This window comes from Panthera tigris, chromosome D4 (genome assembly GCF_018350195.1).
Source record: "Panthera tigris isolate Pti1 chromosome D4, P.tigris_Pti1_mat1.1, whole genome shotgun sequence".
Lineage (NCBI taxonomy): Eukaryota > Metazoa > Chordata > Mammalia > Carnivora > Felidae > Panthera > Panthera tigris.
The window spans coordinates 1,378,392-1,398,835 of NC_056672.1; the positions used below are offsets into that span (position 1 = coordinate 1,378,392).

Consider the following 20,444-nt stretch of genomic DNA (forward strand, 5'->3'; position numbering starts at 1 on the left):
GAGAGAGAAAAAAAAAATTGGGAAGAGACAGATATCACTGCCATACTGTGTGGCACACAGGAGCCCGACTACCAGACTTTTAAAAGAAAGTTCCAGACTTGTTTCCTATCAACAGTGTGAGAGTTCCAGCTCCGCCACACCTTCATCCTCACTTGGTAATAAGCACTGTTCATTTTAGCTATTCTAGTAGGGGTGTAGTAGGATCTCATGGTGGTTTTTAAAAAGCTTTACTGAGACCTAATTCACATGTGACTCATCCATTTAAAGCTTGAAATTCAATAGTTTTGGTATATTACAATACTAATTTGTTTTAAATTGTGGTATGGTAAAATACATATCAGATAACATTTCTCATTTAACCGTTTTTAAGCGTACAGTTGGCTAGCTTTAATTGGATTCACAATGGCGTGCAGCCATCACCACTCTCTACTTCCCAGACTTTCATCACCCCAAACAGAAAATGTACCATTAAGCAATAACTCCCATTTCTTCCATCTCCCCAGCTCCTGGTAACCTCTGATCTGACTTCTTTCTCTGTGAATTTGATCATTCTTCATATATCATTTAAGACAAATTATATAATACCCTTTTGTGTCTCACTACTTTCGCTTTGCATATTTGCTAGGCTCATCCATGTTGTAGCAAGTATCAGTACTTCCTTTTTATAGCAGAATAATATTCCATTGTGTTTATATACCACATGATTGTGGAATGATTGTGTTATCAATCCATTCATCTGTTGATGGACATTTGTGTTGTTTCCACCTTTTAGCTAGTGTGAATAACGCTGCTGTGAACATTGGCATACCTGTTTGAGTCCGTGCTTTGCATTCCTTTGGATAAATTCATAGGAGTGGAATGCTGAGTCACATGGCAATTCTATTTTTATCTTTTTTTAAATGTTTATTTATTTTTGCAAGAGAGAGCACATAGCGGGGGGAGAGGCAGAAAGAAGGGGACAGAGGATCCGAAGCTGGCTCTGTGCAGACAGCAGAGAGCCTTATGTGGGACTCGAACTCAAGAATACACCATGACCTGAGCTGAAATTGGACGCTTAACTGACTGAGCCAGCAGGTGCCCCCATTTTTACCTTTTTAAGAAACCAAAAAACTGTTTTCCATTGTGGCTTCAACATTTTTTATTCCCACCAGGGATATATGAGAGTTCTAATTTCTCTACATTCACATCAACATGTAATATTTTCCATTTTTTAAAACTGTAACCATTCTAGTGTGTTTATCTCAGTGTGGTTTTGGATTGCATTTCCATAATGACAAGTGATGTTAAGTATCTTTTCATGCTTATTTTCCATTTGTATATCTTCTTGGGAGAAAATCTATTCAAATCCTTTTTACTTTTGAATTGTGTTTGGGGTTTTTGTTGTTGATTTGCAGGAGGTTTTTTTAAGTTTTTATTTAAATTCCAGTTAGTTAACATATAGTGTAATTGATATTAATTTCAGGTGTACAATACAGTGATTCAACACTCCATACAACATGTGGGGCTCATCACAACTGTGCAATCCTTAATCCCATCACCTATTTCACTCATTCTCCTACTCCACCTCCCCTCTGGTAATGATCAATTTACTCTCTATAGTTAAAAGTCTATTTCTTAGTTTGCCTCTCTCTCTTTTTTCCCCTTTGCTCATTTGTTTTGTTTTTAAATTATACATATGAGTGAAATCATATGGTATTTGTCTTTCTCTGATTGACATATTTCACTTAAGTGTTATACTCCCTAGCTCCATCCATGTTGTTCAAATGACAAGATTTCATTCTTTTTTATGGGTGCATAATATTCTATTATACACACACACACACATATATATATATCACATATTCTTTGTCCATTCATCAGTCGATGGACACTTGGGCTGTTTCCATAATTAGGCTATTATTTGATAATGCTGATGTAACCATTGGGGTGCATGCATCCCTTTGAATTAGCATTTTTGTATTCTTTGGGTAAAAACCTGGTAGCATAATTACTGGATTGTAGGGTAGTTCTATTTTTAACTTTTTGAGGAAACTTCATAATGTTTTCCAGAGTGGCTGCACCAGTTTGCATTCCTGCCAACAGTGTAAGAGTGTTCCCTTTTTCCACATCCTTGTCAATATGTATTGTTTCTTGTGTTGTTTTTAGCCATTCTGACAAGTGTGAGGTGATATCGCATTGTGATTTTGATTTGTATTTTCCTGAAGATGAGTGATATTGAGCATCTTTTCATATGTCTGTTGGCCATTTGTATGTCTTCTTTCGAAAAATGTCTATTCATTTCTTCTATTTTTAATTAGATTATTCATTTTTTTGGTATTGAGTTGTATAAATGCTTTAAATATTTTGAATACTAACCCTTTATCAGATATGTCATTTGCAAATATCTTCTCCCATTCTGTAGGCTGCCTTTTGATTTTGTCAATTGCTTCCCTCGCTGTACAGAAGCTCTTTTATTTTGATGAAATCCCAATAGTTCATTTTTGCTTTTGTTTCCCTTGCCTCAAGAGACATATCAGTAAGAAACTGCTGTGGCCAATGTCAAAGAAGTTACCACCTATGTTCTCTTCTTGGGTTTTAATGGTTTCGGGCCTCACATTTAGGTCTTTAATCCATTTTAAATTTATTTTTGTGTATGGTGTAAGAAAGTGGTCCAGTTTCATTCTTTTGCATGTTGCTGTCCAGTTTTCCTAACACCATTTGTTGAACACTGTCTTTTTCCCATTGGATTTTCTTTCCTGCTTTGTTGAAGATAAACTGACCATATAGTTGTGGGTTAATTTCTGTGTTTTCTATTCTGTTCTACTGATCTATGTGTCTATTTTTCTACCATTACAATACTGTTATAATTACTACAGCTTTGTAATGTAACTTGAATTCTGGAATTGTGATGCCTCCAGCTTTGCTTTTCTTTTTAAAGGGCACTTTGGCTATTCAGGGTCTTTTGTGATTCCATGCAAATTTTAGGATTGTTTGTTCTATTTCTGTGAAAAACGCTGCTACTTTAAGTTTATTTATTTATGTTTGAGAAAGAGACAGCATGAGTAGGGGAGAGGCAGAGAGAGAGGGAGACAGAGTATCCAAGGAAGCTCCACACTGCCAGCACAGAGTCCGACGCGGGGGCTCGACCCATGAAACTAGGAGATCATGACCTGAGCTGAAACCAAGAGTTGGATGCTTAGCCAACTGAGCCACCCAGGCGCCCCAATGCTGTTGTATTTTGCTAGGACTTGCATTAAATGTGTAGATTGCTTTGGGTAGTATAGACATTTCAATAACATTTGTTCTTCAAATCCATGAGCATGGAAGTCTTTCCATTTCTTTGTATTATCTTCTATTTCCTTCATCAGTGCTTTATAGTTTTCAGAGTATAGGTCTTTCACCTCTTAGGTTTATTCCTAGGTATATTATGGTTTATGGTGCAATTGTAAATGGGATTGTTTTCTTAATATCTCTTTCTGCTGCTTCATTATTAGTGGATAGAAATGCAACAGATTTTTGTAGATCAATACTATATCCTGTGACTTTATTGAATTTGTTTATCAGTTCTGGCAGTTTTTTGGAGGAATCTTTTGGGTTTTCTATATATAGTATCATATAACCTGCAAATAGTGGACGTTTTACTTCTTCCTTACTTACTTGGAGGTATTTTATTTGTTTTTGTTGCCTGATTACTGTGGCCAGGACTTCTCATACTATGTTAAATAAAAATGGTAAGAGTGGAATCACTGTCTTGTTCTGATTATAGAGGAAAAATTCTCAATTTTTTCCCATTGAGGATAATGTTAGCTATGGGTTTTTCATGTGGCCTTGATTATGTCAAGGCATGTTCCCTCTAAGCTTACTTGGTTCAGGGGCGCCTGAGTGGCTTAGTTGGTTAAGTGTCTGACTCTTGATTTCACCTCAGGTTGTGATCTCACAGTTCATGAGTTCAAGCCCCATGTCAGGCTCCGCTCTGACAGCATGGGGCCTATGTGGGATTTTGTCTCCCTCTCTCTCTTCCCCTCCCCTACTCATGCTTGCCCTTTCTCTCTCTCTCTCTAAAAATAAATAAATAAACTTAAAACCTGCTTTGTTGATGTTTTTTTAAATCATTAATGGATACTGTATTTTGTTGAATACTTTTTCTGCATCTATTGAAATGATCATCTGGTTCTTATCCTTTCTTTTATTAATGTGATGTATCACATTGATTTGTGAATATTGAACCCCTTTGCAACCAAGGAATAAATCCCACTTGATTGTGGTGAAAGTTTTTTTTAATGTATTGTTACATTCAGTTTGCTAATATTTTGAGAATTTTTGCATCTGTGTTCATCAAGGATATTGGCTGGTAGTTCTCTTTCTCAGTGGTGTCTTTAATTGGCTTTGGTAATGTTGGCCTCATAGAATGAATTTGGAAGTTTTCCTTCCATTTCTATTTTTTTGAATAGTTTGAGAAGAATAGGTGTTAACTCTTCTTTAAATGTTTGGTAAAATTCCCCTGGGAAGCCATTTGGCCCTGGACTTTTGTTTGTTGGGAAATGTTTTTTATTACTGATTCAATTTCTTTGTTGGTTTTAGGTCTGTTCAAACTTTCTATTTCTTCCTGTTTCAGTTTTGATAATTTATATGTTTCTAGGAATTTGTCCATTTCTTCCAGGTTGTCTAATTTTTTTGCATATAACTTTTCATAATATTCTCATATAATTGTATTTCTTTGGTGTTGGTTATTTCTCCTCTCTCATTTGTGATTTTATTTATTTGGGTCCATTGTCTTTTGTTTTTGATATGTCTGGCTAGAGGTTTTTCAATTTTATTAATTTTTTCAAAGAACCAGTTCCTGGTTTCATTGATCTGTTCTTTTTAAGTCTCTATATCATTTATATCTGCTCTAATCTTTATTATTTTCTTCCTTCTCCTGGCTTTAGGCTTCATTTATTGTTTTTTCTAGCTCCTTTAAGTATAAGGTTAGGTTGTTTATTTTAGATATTTCTTTTGTCTTGAGGTAGGCCTATATTATCTATACTTCCCTCTTAGGACCACTTTTGCTGCATCCCAAAGATTTTGTACCATTGTGTTTTCACTTTCATTTGTTTCCATGTTTTTAAAATGTTTTCTTTTATTTCCTGGTTGACCCATTCATTGTTATTTAATCCTTGTGTATTTGTGCTCTTTCCAGATTTTATCTTGTGGTTGACTTCTAGTTTCATTGCATTGTGGTCAGAAAAGATGCATGGTATGCCTTTGATCATTTTGTATTTGTTGAGACCTGTTTTGTGACCTAATATGTGATCTATTCTGGAAAATGTTCCATATGCATTTGAAAAGAATGCATATTCTGCTGTTTTAAGATGAAATGTTCTGAATATACCTATTAACTCCATCTGGTCCAGTGTGTCATTTAAAGCCAGTATTTCCTTGTTGATTTTCTGTTAGATGATCTATTGATGTAAGTGGTGTGTTAAGGTCCCCTACTATTAATGTATTATTGATTAGTTCCTTTATGTTTGTTATTGTTTTATATTATATATTTGAATGCTTTCATGTTGGGTGCATAAATATTTACAATTGTTGTATCTTCTTGTTGTATTGTCCCCTTTATGATTACATAGTGTCCTTCTTTATCTATTATAGTCTTTGTTTTAAAGTCTATTTTGTACAATATAAGTATTGCTACTATAGCTTTCTTTTGACATCCATTTGCTTGGTAAATATTTCTCCATCCCCTCACTTTCAATCTACAGGTGTCTTTAGGTCTAGAATGAGTCTCTTGTAGGCAGCATATAGATGGGTCTTGGGTTTTTTTTTTTAATTTTTTAAATGATTATTTTTGAGGGAGAGAGAGAGAGAGAGAGAGAGAGAGAGAGAGAGAGAGCGCAATCAGGGGAGGGTCGGAGAGAGAGAGAGAGACACAGAACCTGAAGCAGTCTGCAGGCTCCGAGCTGTCAGCACAGATTCTGATGCAGGGCCTGATGTAGGACCTGAACTCATGAACTGTGAGACCATGACTTGAGCTGAAGTCTATCACTTAACCAACTGAGCCACCCAGGCACCCTGGGTCTTGTTTTTTTTAATCCATTCTGTCACCCTATGGCTTCTGATTGCAGCATTTAGTCCATTTACATTCAAAGTAATTATTGATAGATATGTATTTATTGCCATTTTATTACTTGTTTTCTGTTTCTAGAGATTTTCTCTGATCTTTTCTTGTCTTTGTCACCTTTTATCTTTCCTTTCCACTCAAAAAATCCCCTTAATATTTCTTGCAGGACTGTCATGAACTCCTTTAGTTATTATTTGTCTGGGAAATTCTTTATCTCTCCTTCTATTCTGAATGATAGCCTTCCTGGATAGAGTATTCTTGGCTGCATATTTTCCCTTCAGCACATTGAATATATCATGCCACTCCCTTCTTGCTTGTGAAATTTTGTTAAGAACTCTCCAGCTAGCCTTATGGTTTCCCTTTGTAAATTGAGTATTTCTTTTGCTTTCTGCTTTTAAGATTTTTTTCTTTATCGCTATATTTTGCAAATTTGATTATAATATGTCTTTGTATTGGCTTGCTTTTGTTGAATTTGATGAGACTTCTTTGTGCCACCTGGATCTGGATGTCTGTTTCCTTCCCCAGATTAGGGAAGTTTTCATCTATTATTTCTTTTTTTTAATTAAAAAATGTTTATTTAAGAGAGGGAGAGAGAGAACGAGAGAGTGAGCAGGGGGAGAGGGGGAGCAGAGAGAGAGGGAGAGAGAGAATCCCAAGCAGGCTCTGTGCTCACTGTGCAGAGCTGGACAGGGGTCTCAATCTTACAACAGTGAGATCATGACCTGAGCCAATATCAAGAGTCGGAGGCTTAACCAACTGAGTCACCCAGGTGCCCCTTAAGCTATTATTTCTTAAAACAAATTTTCTCCTCTGTTTTCTTTCTCTACTTCTGGGACTCCTATAATATGAATATTATTCTATTTGAGGGAGTCACTGAGTTCCCTAATCCTATTCTTGTGTTGCCTAATTCTTCCTTCTCTCTTTTGTTTAACTTCATTACTTTCCATTACTTTGTCTTCTAGGTCATTAATTCATTCCTCTGCTTCTTTCAGTCTGCTGTTCATTGCATCAAACCTGTTTCTAATCTCATTTATTGCACTCTTCATCTCTGATCATTTCTTTTTTAACTCTTTTATTTCTATGGTAAGAGTCTCACTGATGTCTTCTATTCTCTTCTCAATCCCAGTAGTATCCTTATGATTGTTGATTTAAATTTTCCATCAGGCATGTTACTTATATCTGTTTTGCTTAGATCTCTGACCATGACCTTATCTTGCTCTTTCATTTGGGATAAATTCCTCCATCTTCACATTTTGTCTAAGTCTCTGCCTTCTCTGTGTTAGAAAAGCCAGTTATTTATCCTCCTGCTGAAAGTAATGGCCTTATGAAGAAGAGGTCATGTAGTGTCCAGGGCCAGGTTCTTCAGGGAGTGTCTCTCTAGTATGCTGCATGCACCCTGCTACTGTGTTATGGCTGCTCTACCCTTCAGGCCAGTCTCGTGCAGATGTTTGGTCCCTGGAATGAATGTGATGAGTTTTAATTAGGTGTGATTTGGTCTATTTGTGCAATGAGACCTGACACCACCTCCACCATAACAGGCCCTACAGGACTCTCTGGGAGATGTGGTGTGAGCAGGTGTTTATGTTGGTCTTTTGGGGGAGGGGGTCTGCCACACTGGGACTGAGGTAAGCATGACCAAGAAGGGCAGTCCCGACAGAGCACAAGGGGGTGGGGCTTGGTGTAAGCAAGTTAGGCTGCCAGTGTCAGCACTATGCTGCTTCCCACAGGTGACTCTGTATTATGCCAAGACGTTAGGGAGGGAAATGATGCTGGCCTGCTCCTTTGTTCCCAGAGAGGCATCTCTGTCTATGCTGCCTCTCAGGGAAGCATTCCAAGAAGAGCTCATAATCTCCCCACTTTGTGCCCCAGGCACTCTTCAGATCCCTGTTTCCATGCTGTCTGCCCAGGGTTTGTTTGCCTACCTTCCCTCCAGGAGTAGGGCAGGGCCCTCAGGGTTCTATCCCATCCAAGCCTGCTGACCTTTAGAACTCCGGCTTTAAGACCAGCTGGCTATAAGCACACACAAAATTCAGTCTTTCTTATTTTCCAAGCCAATGGCTTTGGGGAAACATTCTCCTTGTGCATTCTCCTGTGTGCCCCTCTCTCCCTCTCACCCTTTTCCATGACCATGCCTCCCTCCTGTCTTCTCTAGAGCACTCATTATTATGTTTCTCCCCTAAACCACATCTCTGGACTTCCTACCTTCTTTGAGGCCTTTTCTCTCCCTTTAGTTGTGGAGTTTGTTTTTTCAGACTTCAGATCAATTTCTGGGGTATTAGGATGATTTGATAGTCATCTAGTTTTGTTTGTGGGATGAGGCAAGCCAGGGTCATCCTACTATGCCATCATTTTCCTCTACTGAGATCACTCTTGTTTTTCTAAATTTTCTAATTTCTTAACACCACTTTTGCTGTGTTCCATAAGTTTTTGTCTGTTGTGTTTTCATTTATATCCATCTCTAAATTTTCTTACTTTCCCTTGTGAATTCTTCTTTGATCCATTGATTGCTGACAAGTGTGTTGTTTTAGTTTCACAATTTGGTGAATTTTCCAGTTTCCTAATGTTGTTGATTTCTGTCTCTATTTCTATTGTGGTTGGTGAAGATACTTTGTATGATATTTATCTTTTAAAATCTATTGAGACTTAGTTTATGGCCTGATATATATATATATGGTCTGTCCTGGAAAATGTCCCAAGTGCACTGGAGAAGAATGTGTATACTGTTGTGTGGAGTGTTCTGTAGGTGTCTGTTAGATCTATTTGATACATTGTGTTAAGTCCTCTATTTTATTACTTATGTTGTCTGGTTATCCCATCCATTATGGTGAGTGGGATATTGAAGTCTCCACTTATTATTGTAGAATTCTTTACTTCTCCTTTCGATTCTGTGAATTTTTGCTTCATATATTTGATGATCTGTTTGGGTATATAAATGTTTTATGTACCTAATGTTTTATTGAAAATTTTATAACTATATAATGTTTTTCTTTGTCTCTAATTTTTTTGACTTAAAGTTTATTTTGTCTGCTATTGGTATAGTCACTCCTATAGTTTTTGATTACTATTTGATTACTTTTTACATGTAATATCTTTTCCATTCTCACTTTCCAATTTTGTCTTTGTATCTCCAGTCTCTTATAGAAGCATATAGTTAGATCATGTGTTTTTAATCATCCTTCCAACCTCTATCTGTTGATTGGAGAGTTTAATTCATTTACATTTAAAGTAATTTCTGGGGCTCCTGGGTGGCTTGAGCGTCTGATGCAGCTCAGGTCATGATCTCATGGTTTGTGGGTTCTGGTTTGCTGCTGTTAGTATGGAACCCACTTTGGATCCTGTCCCGCCCACTCTCTGCCCCTCTCCTGCTCATACTCTCTTTCTCTCAAAAATAATTAAACATTAAAAAAAAAAATAAAGTAGGGGCACATGGGTGGCTCAGTTGGCTAAGCATCTGACTCTTGATTTCAGCTCAGGTCATGAACTCACAGTTCATGAGTTTGAGCCCCACATCAGGATCTGTGTTGACAGGATGGAGCCTGCTTAGGATTCTGTCTTCCTATCTCTCTGCCCCTCCCCGACTTGATCTCTCTCAAATACAAATACACATTAAAAAAAATCTTAAAAAAATAAAGTAATTACTGATAAAAAGGCACTTCTGTCATGCTACTTGTTTTCTCTATGGTCTACAATTTTTGTTGTTATTTTCTGCATTTCTGCCTTCTGTCTTTTGGTTTTTTGTTGTTGTAAAATGCTTAATTTCCTTAATTTCTTTTTGTGCAGTTGCCATGGAGATTACATTTATCAGCCTAAAGTTGTGACTTTCTAATTGTAATTTATAGCTGCTTAACTCCAATAACATTCAAAATCTCTGCTCTTTTACAGCTCTATTCTGCCCTTTTTAGCTGTTGATGTCACAAAATTACATCTCTATACATTGCCTGCCACAATATATAATAATTCTTTCAAATGCGTTACTGTCCTAAATCATGTAGAAAACGTTATTTGGAGTTGTAAATCAATGGTACAGTAATACTAGCTTTTACACCAATAACTGTTCTTTCTTTTAATGTATTAGTCTCTTAACTCATGTAAAAAACAAAAAGTACAGTTACAAACCCTTATTACAATAACACTACCTTTTAAAGATGCCCCTGTATTTACTTTTATTGAGATCTTTGTTTCTCCATATGGCTTTGAGTTACTATCTAATACCATTTCGTTTCACCTTGCAGGACTCCCTCCAGCAGCTCCTGCAGGGCAGGTCTAATGGTCATAAACCATCTCAGCTTTTATTCTCTGGAAATGTCTTGATTTTCCCCTCATTTTTGAAGAATAGTTTTGCTGGATGTAGGAATCTTGGTTGATAGTATTTTTGAGCACTTTGAATATATTGGCCCACTGTCCTATGACCTCTACAATTTCTGATAAGAAATCTGCAGATAATCTTATTGGAGAACTTGTATGATTTGCTGCTTTCAAGTTTTGTTCTTTGTCTTTGTCTTTTGAGAGTTTGATTATGTGTTTCAATGTGGGTCTGTAGCTTCATCTTACTTGGAGTTTGTTGAGCTCCTTGGATGTTTATATTCATGGCTTTCATTAAATTTGAGTTGTTTTCAGCTATTATTCAAATGTTTTCTCTGCCTCTTTCACTTTGCTTTCTGGGACTCCCATGATAAGTATGTGGCTACATTTTGTGTTGTCCCATATTTCCTTTAGCTCCATTTCTTTTCTTCAATCTTTCTGCTTCCTGTTCCTCAGCCTGAATAATTTCCATTGTTCTATCTTCAAGTTCACTGATTTTTCCTTTTGACTGCTCAAATCTATTTTTGAATATTGCTAGTGAATTTTCAATTTCAGTTATTGTACTTTTCAGCTTCAGAATTTCCCTTTTTAGGTTTTCTCTTTATAGATATGCCTATTTTGTTCACACCTCATTTTCTTGATTTTCCCTACAACTTCCTTTAGTTCCTTGAACATATTAAGACAGTTGTTTTAAAGTATTCGTTTCATATATCTTATTAAGTTTATTTCAGGGGCAAATTGTCAAATTGTTTTTCCTTTGAATGGGCCACACTGTCCCAATTCTTTCTACGCTTTGTGTGGATTTTGGTTGAACACTGGACTTTTGATTCTAATAATCTGGGAAGTCTGGTAATCAAGTTTTCCCCTTCCCCCAGGGTTTTCTGGGTCGTTTGTTTGTTATTGTTTTGAGGATTTTTGTTTTTGTTTGTTTGTTTGAGGTTGTCTCTGTGCAAAGGATCAGCCTGAGGTATAAATATAATATCTTCTTAGGTCTTTTCTGAGCCTTTCCTTGGGCAAGTGCAATCATTTTTAAATTTTCTCTAGCCATGCAGTTATTTTTGAATATCCAATCTTTAAAGTCTGGCTCATGAAAGGGGAAAGGTGAAAACTGAAGGGGTGAGAAAAGAGCACTGGCCATTTAAATTTCCTGGAAGTCAGCTCAGCCAGAGGGGGAGGGGCTTGTAATGGGGGAATCATGAGGGGTATGGGGAGGGGTGCAGCAAAAATGGCTACCTATCTTTTTGCATCAGAAGCAACAATCAGCAGTGAGAACACAGATCACCAATATTTGGAAGACAGGGCCCTTTTTGTCCACCCTCGCTCCTAGAGGCTGTACGTAAGCTGCTCCAAGAACATGCACACAGCTGCCTGCCATGTGGCTGGGGTGGGGATGGGGTAGCTGCTACTGTGTTAAGAGCTGAAATTGACCAAAATTAACCAAAATTTACCATCCAAGCCTTCCTCTGTAAGTTGCAATGCTTCAAAACATTCCAGAATTCCAAAATAGTTACATCAGATTCTGCCAGTGCCATTTTTGTCTAGATGGGAGACTTGATTCCTGGTGATCCCTACTCCACCATCTCCGTGGAATCATTATCTAGGTTAATTTTAAATTACTATTGAGGGAAGACCTTTTTTTAGTCCTCTAGGTGATGACTTTGGAAGATGTGATTTTCCAATCTGTTGAGAACAGGCACTACTTCTGGTTTTGTGTGAACCTCAGGTACTCTACCCTCCCACCCTGCCCAAAGTTTTTTCCTCTGCCTTGGGTAGCTTGCTCACATGCATGCACTAGTCAATTCTCAGCTGAATATTTCAAGATGATCATCTGCAGATCTCTCTTTACAGCATTCCTCTCTCCAGTATTCTACCCTGAGAATTCAAGCCACTTTGTCCAACTCAGATTCCCAGTTCTATCCCCTCAACTTGAGGAGGCTACCAGGCTCTGTGGGTTCCCTTACTTATATCATGGCCCAGAAACTTCCACCAGGGCAGTGAACTAAGTCAATTGTAGGGCTCACTCCCTTTGTTCTTCATTTTTCAAAGATCTCTGTTCATCATTGACTAATGTTCAATGTCATAAGAACAACTGTCCCCCTTACTTTGTCTCAGTTTTTTTGGTTGTTGTTGTTTCAGGTGGGAGGATAGTCAATCCCTATTACTACATCTTGGCTGATAGTGAGACTGAAGCTCTAATTTGAAATTAGTATCTTCCTCACATGATCTCTTAGGACATATTCTTTGATTTCTCCATTGGTACTAATCAATATCTTTCCCAAAGGTTGGCTTTGGTCAGTCTAACTTTAAGAAAAGGGAAGAGAGATTTAGATAAGGTGATGAGTGTTCTAGAAATCAATGCTGAAATCACAAACCGGGGCTCAAGGGCAGAATCCAGCCCACAGCCTATTTTGCTTCGCTTAAACAGTATTTTTTAAATGAGATAATTGTAAATAAAGATCTGGATTTCTGGCTTTCCTGAAAAATGTGAAGTCTGGCAATGCTGGCTCAATAGTCCTTTAAGGTTTTCAAAGTCTGTGCATGCACCTCTGCAGGCGCTGGAGAAATTATCGAACACCATGCAGGCATTAAAAAGAATTAGAGGGGTGCCTGGGTGGCTCAGTAGGTTAAGCGTCTGACTTCAGCTCAGGTCATGATCTGGCAGTTCGTGAGTTCAAGCCCTGCATCGGGCTCTGTGCTGACAGCTCAGAACCTAGAGCCTGCTTCAGATTCTGTGTCTCCCTCTTTGCCCCTCCCCTACTCACACTTTGTCTCTCTCTCTCTCTCTCAAAAATAAATAAACATTAAAAAAATATCTTTCTTGGTAATAAAAGTTATCTTTATCTTTTATCTTTTTATAGTAGACTGTGAACTTTTGGAGAGGAAGATAGAAATCTGAGTCACAACATGTACTTGACAAATATAAAAAATATGAATGCTTAATAAGCATCTACCTAATGGTTAAATTCTTAAAAGTTAACTTTATTTACCATACGATTGCTAGACTTATAGGTCATAGAAATGTCATGGAAAAATAGCATATGTTTATAGCTGTAAGGAGTTCATGATGTTTCTTAGGAGACCTTTGTGAAAAAATACAGATACTAGTTTCTTAATTAAGTGAATCATGGTGAGTTAAATAAATTAAAAAAAAAAAGACAGATGAATCAAATTTAGACCTGGCCAGTTCCTCACCCATGTGGCTCAGCAGTGATTCAGCATATAATTTCACTTAAGATTTAGAAGGCATGGCTTTATAGTAACTGTGTCTTTTAAGGACAGGGTATAGGAAAGGTCTTATCATGTATGTCATGAACACATGTCTATTTTGGATATTCAGCATTACTTTTCCCTTCCTAAGGTACATAGATGTCTTTCTCAGAAGTTGTATATAGTTTTGGTGAGATGATCAATCCAGGTATATTCTTCTTCATATTAAAATCAAAGGAGCCATATTCTTTTTGCTGTGAGGCTGGAGACATTTGGTCTATTCAACTCTTTTTTTTTTTTTTTTTCCCTATGATTTTGAATCTTAAGCAAGTGACTACAGGACAAGGGAATATTGGAGTTCATTATGTTACCTTCAGTGCCCCAAATGTATTTTTACATGACTAGTGCTTGCCATCCCTCATTTCTGCCCACTTCTAATCCTGGTTCCCCAACTTTTGTAAATTGATTTCTACTTTTTAAAAAATGTTTTATTTATTTTTGAGACAGAGAGATACAGAGCATGAGTGGGAGAGGGGCAGAGAGAGGGAGACACAGAATCCTTAGCAGGCTCCAGGCTCTGAGCTATCAGCACAGAGCCTGATGCAGGGCTCAAATCCACAATCTGTGAGATCATGACCTGAGCCAAAGTTGGACGCTTAACCAACTGAGGCACCCAGGTGCCCCTATAAATTGATTTGAGTCCTTAATATCTGTATAGTAAATGCCATTTTGCTTATATCAGAGGGAGTTGTTTCAGTTGCTTGTAACATAAGAGCCCAAACCCTACAGTGTAATATGCTATCTTGCCTGTCCAGTTGACCAGGCTGTGTAGTTGGCTACAAGTTAATGTGAGCAACGTGGGAGAGAAGTCTGCTACAATGGTTTACACAGGCTTGGGCTGCATTCACAGACCTACCCAGATCCCAGGAAGTCAGTCTTGATGTACACCGTGCTGATCAGGCAACAACTTGGGTATCTGGTGTGAGCAAATATTCCTAAGACTACTGACACACTGGAAAGGCATATCTTATGTATGTCCTAGGTGGTAAGAGCTCTACAAACTATGTGATAGAAATAGTGTGGGCTGAAAAATTGAAAATGCAGGGTAGGAGCGTTATAATTTCTATATTTCTGCAAGTGCTAGCCATCCATCAGAGCTGAAGAGATTTTTTTAAGAGAAGGCAATTTGTAAACTATAAAGCATTGTGCAAATGTGATGTTATGTTGAAGTATTACTAAGTAACTCATTGAACAAATTAAATGTAAGCCAATACGATGCAAGGCTGATGCAATTGCTCAGCTCTTTAGGAATTAAGATCTTTCGATATAGTAGCCACTAGCCACTTGTAGCTATTTAATAAGAATTAGGTGAAATTAGAAATTTAGTTCCTTGGGTTTCCTGGGTGGCTCAGTCAGTTAAACATCTGACTCTTAATTTCGGCTCAGGTCATGAGCTCGTGGTTTGTGAGTTGAAATCCCACATTGGGCTCTGTGCTCATGGTGTGCAGCCTGCTTGGGATTCTCTCTCTCCCCATCTCTTCCCCTTCCCCACTTGTGCATACTCTCTCTCTCAAAATAAATAAACTTAAAAAAAATTTAGTTCCTCAGTTGTATACATCAAGTGCTCACTAATTACATACAGCTAGCAGTTACCATATTGGACAGGATAGCTCACTTTTCCTCTATTACAGAAAGTTCTATTGGACAGTACATCTCAAGAAAAACAAATGCTAGGATAAGATTACCGAGTCTATTGTCTCTTCTATTTTAATGACACGGAATAGTTTATTTTGAAATATAGTGTTTCCTGGTTTGACAAAACTGGAAGTATCTGTACTGAAATCCTTACTCCCAGTTGCACTGATGTGGAGATGGATGCCCTAGCCCTTCAGCCAGGGCTGGGGCTGCCTGTACCCCCATCTGGGACTTGCTGCAGAGAGGGATGGGAGGAGGCAGTGGTGAATAGAGAAAGAGCAGCGGTTTCTTGCTTTCAGCTCTTCCCAGGCTCAGGCTACTGCTCCACCCTGAAGGCATCTGCATTTAAGGCAGAACTGTCTCCCTGCATTCCCCAGGCACTTGTGCTCTGTAGCTCAGCAGGCAACCCTGACCTCTTCCTTTGGCAGCAGAGTCTGTGCAGGGACCTTGGGCTCAGTTTCCAGAGAATGACTGTGTGTTCCTGTGTTCGAGGCTACAGAGTCTCTGGAGGCAGTGAGGTTCATGTGTTCCAGCCTGGTCAGGCCTGTGCTCTTCATACTCTGGTGTGAGAGAAGTGCTCCTTTCAGAAACATTTTGTATGGTTTGAACAAATGTAACAGATCATTTAAAGATTATAACTAGTCTCTAAATAATTAAATCTTCAAATGGTTTTGTACTTAAGAATGGAAATTCTTAGTTAAAAAAAATAAACTTCTCATTTTCATGTATATCATGCTGGGAAATAAAATTTAGTTTACCAAAAAAAAAGTCATAATTTTGAAGATTCCATCAGGCAGTATTTAAGGGATGACTATTAAGGTCTTCTATCCAAATAAGAGAGACTATATGCCCAACCGAGTACTGTCTTCCAAAGCATCCCTTGGATGTTTGTCCCCTTTTCCTCAGCAGCTCCCAGTGGTGAGGGTGGGAGTAAAGACAATTTGATGCCGGAGTGTCCCATGTCAGTAAGGACGGACGTCTGGAGAAAGAGGTCTTTGATGCCCGGGAAGTGTTGGGAAGGTGGCTGGACATTCCCACAAGTGGTGGAGAAAGGACACAGGCAATCAGTCCTTTGCAGACTTCAGAAAGAATGGACACCAACAATTGTGGATTTTCCTGGGAAGGGAAAATTGTGGTGATAAGGAGTGCAGTAGCCCTTCAGCTAAAATGGTCACCAACCGGGGGTGCCTGGGTGGCTCAGTCGGTTGAGCGTCTGACTTCAGCTCAGGTCATGATCTCACACTCGTGAGTTCGAGCCTCGTGTCCGGCTCTGTGCTGACAGCTCGGAACCTGGAGCCTGCTTCGGATTCCGTGTCTCCCTCTCTCTCTGCCCCTCCCCCACATGCACTCTGTCTCTCTCTGCCTCTCAGAAATAAAGAAAACTAATAAAAAAAAAATTAAAAAAAAAAGTCACCAACCGATGATGTAAAATGTTTCTTGCCATGCATTTGGGAACTTCTGCTACACTTGAAGAGTGCTAGAAATGTGAATTTATAGAAATCTGTTTATATTTTCCCATTAACTTACAATTAAAACCTTTTTTTTACATTTATTTATTTTTGAGAGACAGAGACAGAGCACAAGTAGGGAAGGGGCAGCAGGGGGGGTGGGACACAGAAACCAAAGCAGGCTCCAGGCTCTGAGCTGTCAGCACGGAGCCGATGCGGGGCTCGAACCCACAAACTGCCAGATCATGACCCGAACCAAAGTCAGATGCTCAACCGACTGAGCCACCCAGGCACCCGACTTATAATTTAAAACTATAATTGTATATGCCTGTTTAAAAAATTATGGTTGAAAGAGAAAATAAATTCACACCTGTGAATAGGACTTTTAATCCATATAACTAAAAACAAAAAGCACTTTCTAATTCCAGAATACTAAAACAACAACAACAAAATCTTCAAGACTGTAGATATATGTGTGTGTGTGTGTGTGTGTGTGTGTGTGTGTGTGTGTGCGCGCGCGCACTTCCAGGTCATTTAAGTTGACAACAGATTAGAGCTTTAGTACTAGGTAAACGTTACAGGTTCAAATCCCAAGCAGGGATTAATGTTTTCTGCCCAGGTCACGGATTCCATGCTTAGCTGTTCCAGCCTGCTGTTCTCCCAGTACATGCTAGTGATTATACGAGTGGGCGCAGAGCCAACTTTCACCTTCCTTGAAGCAATGAAAACTTACCTTTTATTGCTGGTGGACAGAAGCCTCAACTAGGTAGATTATTAATTAAAGGTGTTATTCTACTATAAAGCACTTTACTTTGGAAAGGATCGTGTAAATAAGACAGACAATATTTTCCTACTTTACGCTGTAGATGAATTGATCAATAATGAATTGGCTGAAACATGAAAGAGCTGAAAATAAGTATTTGTCATTGATTTTCCATGCATTAATAATTCTGCACACCATGGGCTCTTTATCTATTAATCACAACTTTTTTCTGAGATTTCATTTTGTAATTTTTGTGAGGCATAGGGCCTTGTCCTTTTTAGCGTTATTGTTTGTTTTTTCCGATTTTTCCCTCACTTATATGGCAATCTCCTGGTGAAATTAAAAGTTTTATCATGTGGGGTCTAAGTGAATTGTCCAAAGATAAAGTGGTTGGAAATGAAAGTCCCCAATCATAAGTTGTCATGTGCTGTGAACCCAAGAATATATTATAATTTTTTACTAAATTTTAATTAGATAATTTACTGTAAAAGTAATGATATTCAAAAAATTTAACTGCAACCAACCCCCAAATCTGAGTTGAGGATGCAGATTACATAAAAGATTTGTTAGCCAAACATTTTAACAGCCACTAATAATGTTAGTCAAAAAGAGAAAAAATTAGTTTTTTAAAAGGTGAACACATAGTTAAATAGGGCAAGTAAGCATAATGAATTTTATATTTTATACTTATGAAAGTGAATTTTAAAGTTTCAAAAAGTAAAATAACTTGTCCATGTTCTCAAGCATAAAGTCTATATAATTATAGTTAAGCAAAAGTATTAAATATAAAAGCCAACATTTACAGAGCATTTGCTGTGTGGTAAGCACACAGATTATCTCATTTAATCCTATAACAATCTGAGAGGTAAGGACTATTAACATCTTCATTTACAGATGATAAAAACCGGGGTTTAAAAAGGTTGAGTAATTTGCATAAGGTCACAGAGCTGGAGGAGACAGATGTGGCAGTCTGACTGCAGAATCCTAGTACTTCACACTGTCTTAAGGTGAAAAAAACTTATTCCCTGAATCCCAGATACCGGCACTAAAGCATTTAAAAAATTAAAAGCAGGGGCACCTGGGTGGCTGAGTTGGTTAAGCAGCTGACTTACTGCTCAGCTGGTGAGATCGCTGACAGCCCAGAGTCCGCTTGGAATTCTAGCTTTCTCCTGCCTCTCTCTCTGCCCCTCCCCCACTCGCACCTTTTCTCTCTCTTTCTCTGAAAATAAATAAACTTAAAAAAAAACGTTGTCTTTATTTATTTATTTTTTAATTTTTTTTTAATGTTTTTATTTATTTTTGAGACAGAGAGAGACAGAACATGAGCAGGGGAGGGGAAGAGAGAGAGGGAGGCACAGAATCTGAAGCAGGCTCCAGGCTCTGAGCCATCAGCCCAGAGCCCAACGTGGGGCTTGAACTCACTGCGAGATCATGACCTGAGCTGAAGTCGAACACTCAACCGACTGAGCCACCCAGGTGCCCCTTTATTTATTTTTTTAATGATTACTTATTTTTGAGAGAGAGAAAGACAGAGCAAGAAGATGAGGGGCAGAGAGAGAGGGAGACACAGAATCCAAAGCAGGCTCCAGGCTCTGAGCTGTCAGCGCAGAGCCTGACGCGGGGCTCCAACTCAGGAACTGAGACCATGATCCTGAGCCGAAGTCCGACGGTTAACCGACTGAGCCACCCGGGTGCCCCTAAAAAAAAAAAGGTTGTCTTTAAAAAAATAAATAATTAAAAGCAAGCATGTTTAAAATAAGGGCAGTACATAGTGAAGGTAAACATGGAATGCAGTGCTATAAATGAAAATACAGTGAGTGATTAAAACTATCAACCTTGTGGGGCGCCTGGGTGGCTCGGTCGGTTAAGCGTCCGACTTAGGCTCAGGTCACGATCTCGCGGTCGGTGGGTTGAGCCCCGCGTCGGGCTCTGTGCTGACAGCTCAGAGCCCGGAGCCTGTTTCAGATTCTGTGTCTCCCTCTCTCTGTGACCCTCCCCCGTTCATGCTCTGTCTCTCTCTGTCTCAAAAAAAATAAATAAACGTTAAAAAAAAAAAAATTAAAAAAAAAAAAACAAAAAAACTATCAACCTTGTGAGCCTGCAGTGGGTTACAGAAGGAAATGTGGCTACTTCTGGGGTGTCAGTATTTAATGTGGCCTTAAATGGCTAACTGCATTTCTAAATAGCACACAATCCTGGCTTCAGCACTAATTTGGTGCATGGGTAAGTGGCTTAGCTTGCACAGTCTGTTTTTAAAAAATTAAACGTTTTTATCAAGATACTAAGAACATTTTACTTATGTATATATCACACTGGCTTGTATTTGAGGTGAAGTTATAAGAAAAGAAATGAAAAAAATCCCACTTGCCTTTTCAGGGACGGAGAGTATGGGGGCTTCTCGGAGCCGCATGGGCGCAGGCTCCATCTGCTCTGCACCTGCTGTCTGGGCTTGCTCCTCTACGGAGGTTTCTTCAGAAAAAGAACAGATGGGAGGGCTGGAGGTAAGTAAAAATGCCACTTTCAAACCCCGAAGAGTTCTGAGTTTCCAAATGCTTCGTTCTGCAAGACATTAATCTGTTTTTTAAAATGTTTTATGGCAGCGCATATGCTTACAGCGTTAACCTCATTTTACAAGCAATTGCGACAGAGATCTGGAGCAGAAATCACGAAAGGATCTCCTTCCAGAAGATGCTCCCAGAGCGACCGGGGTTTGAACCGCTGTTCTTGCGAGGGGCCGCCCAGCTGCTGGGAAGCCAGGAGGTTCGCAGTTGGCACCAACTAGAAAGGAGGCACTTGGGGCGCTGTGACGGACGTGTCCCCGCTCAGGGGTCATCAGTGGTCACCTGGCACTAAGCCGCGGGGCTACACCTGACCTGCGAGTCTGGCGATCAAACCGGCTCCTCGGTGGGTGGGCGGGGTCTGAACCGCCTGCTCCCCCCCCCGCCCC

At 38.9% G+C, this 20,444-nt stretch overlaps 1 long non-coding RNA gene across 1 annotated transcript; it reads right to left on the reverse strand.

The window, feature by feature from the left end:
• Positions 1-15,327: 15,327 nt before the first annotated feature.
• Positions 15,328-19,363, reverse strand: LOC122233095. The gene is made up of 2 exons (XR_006210552.1): positions 19,333-19,363; positions 15,328-16,402 (listed from the first exon to the last, which is right to left on the reverse strand). It is a non-coding gene; the product is annotated as an uncharacterized LOC122233095 (long non-coding RNA).
• Positions 19,364-20,444: the final 1,081 nt, after the last annotated feature.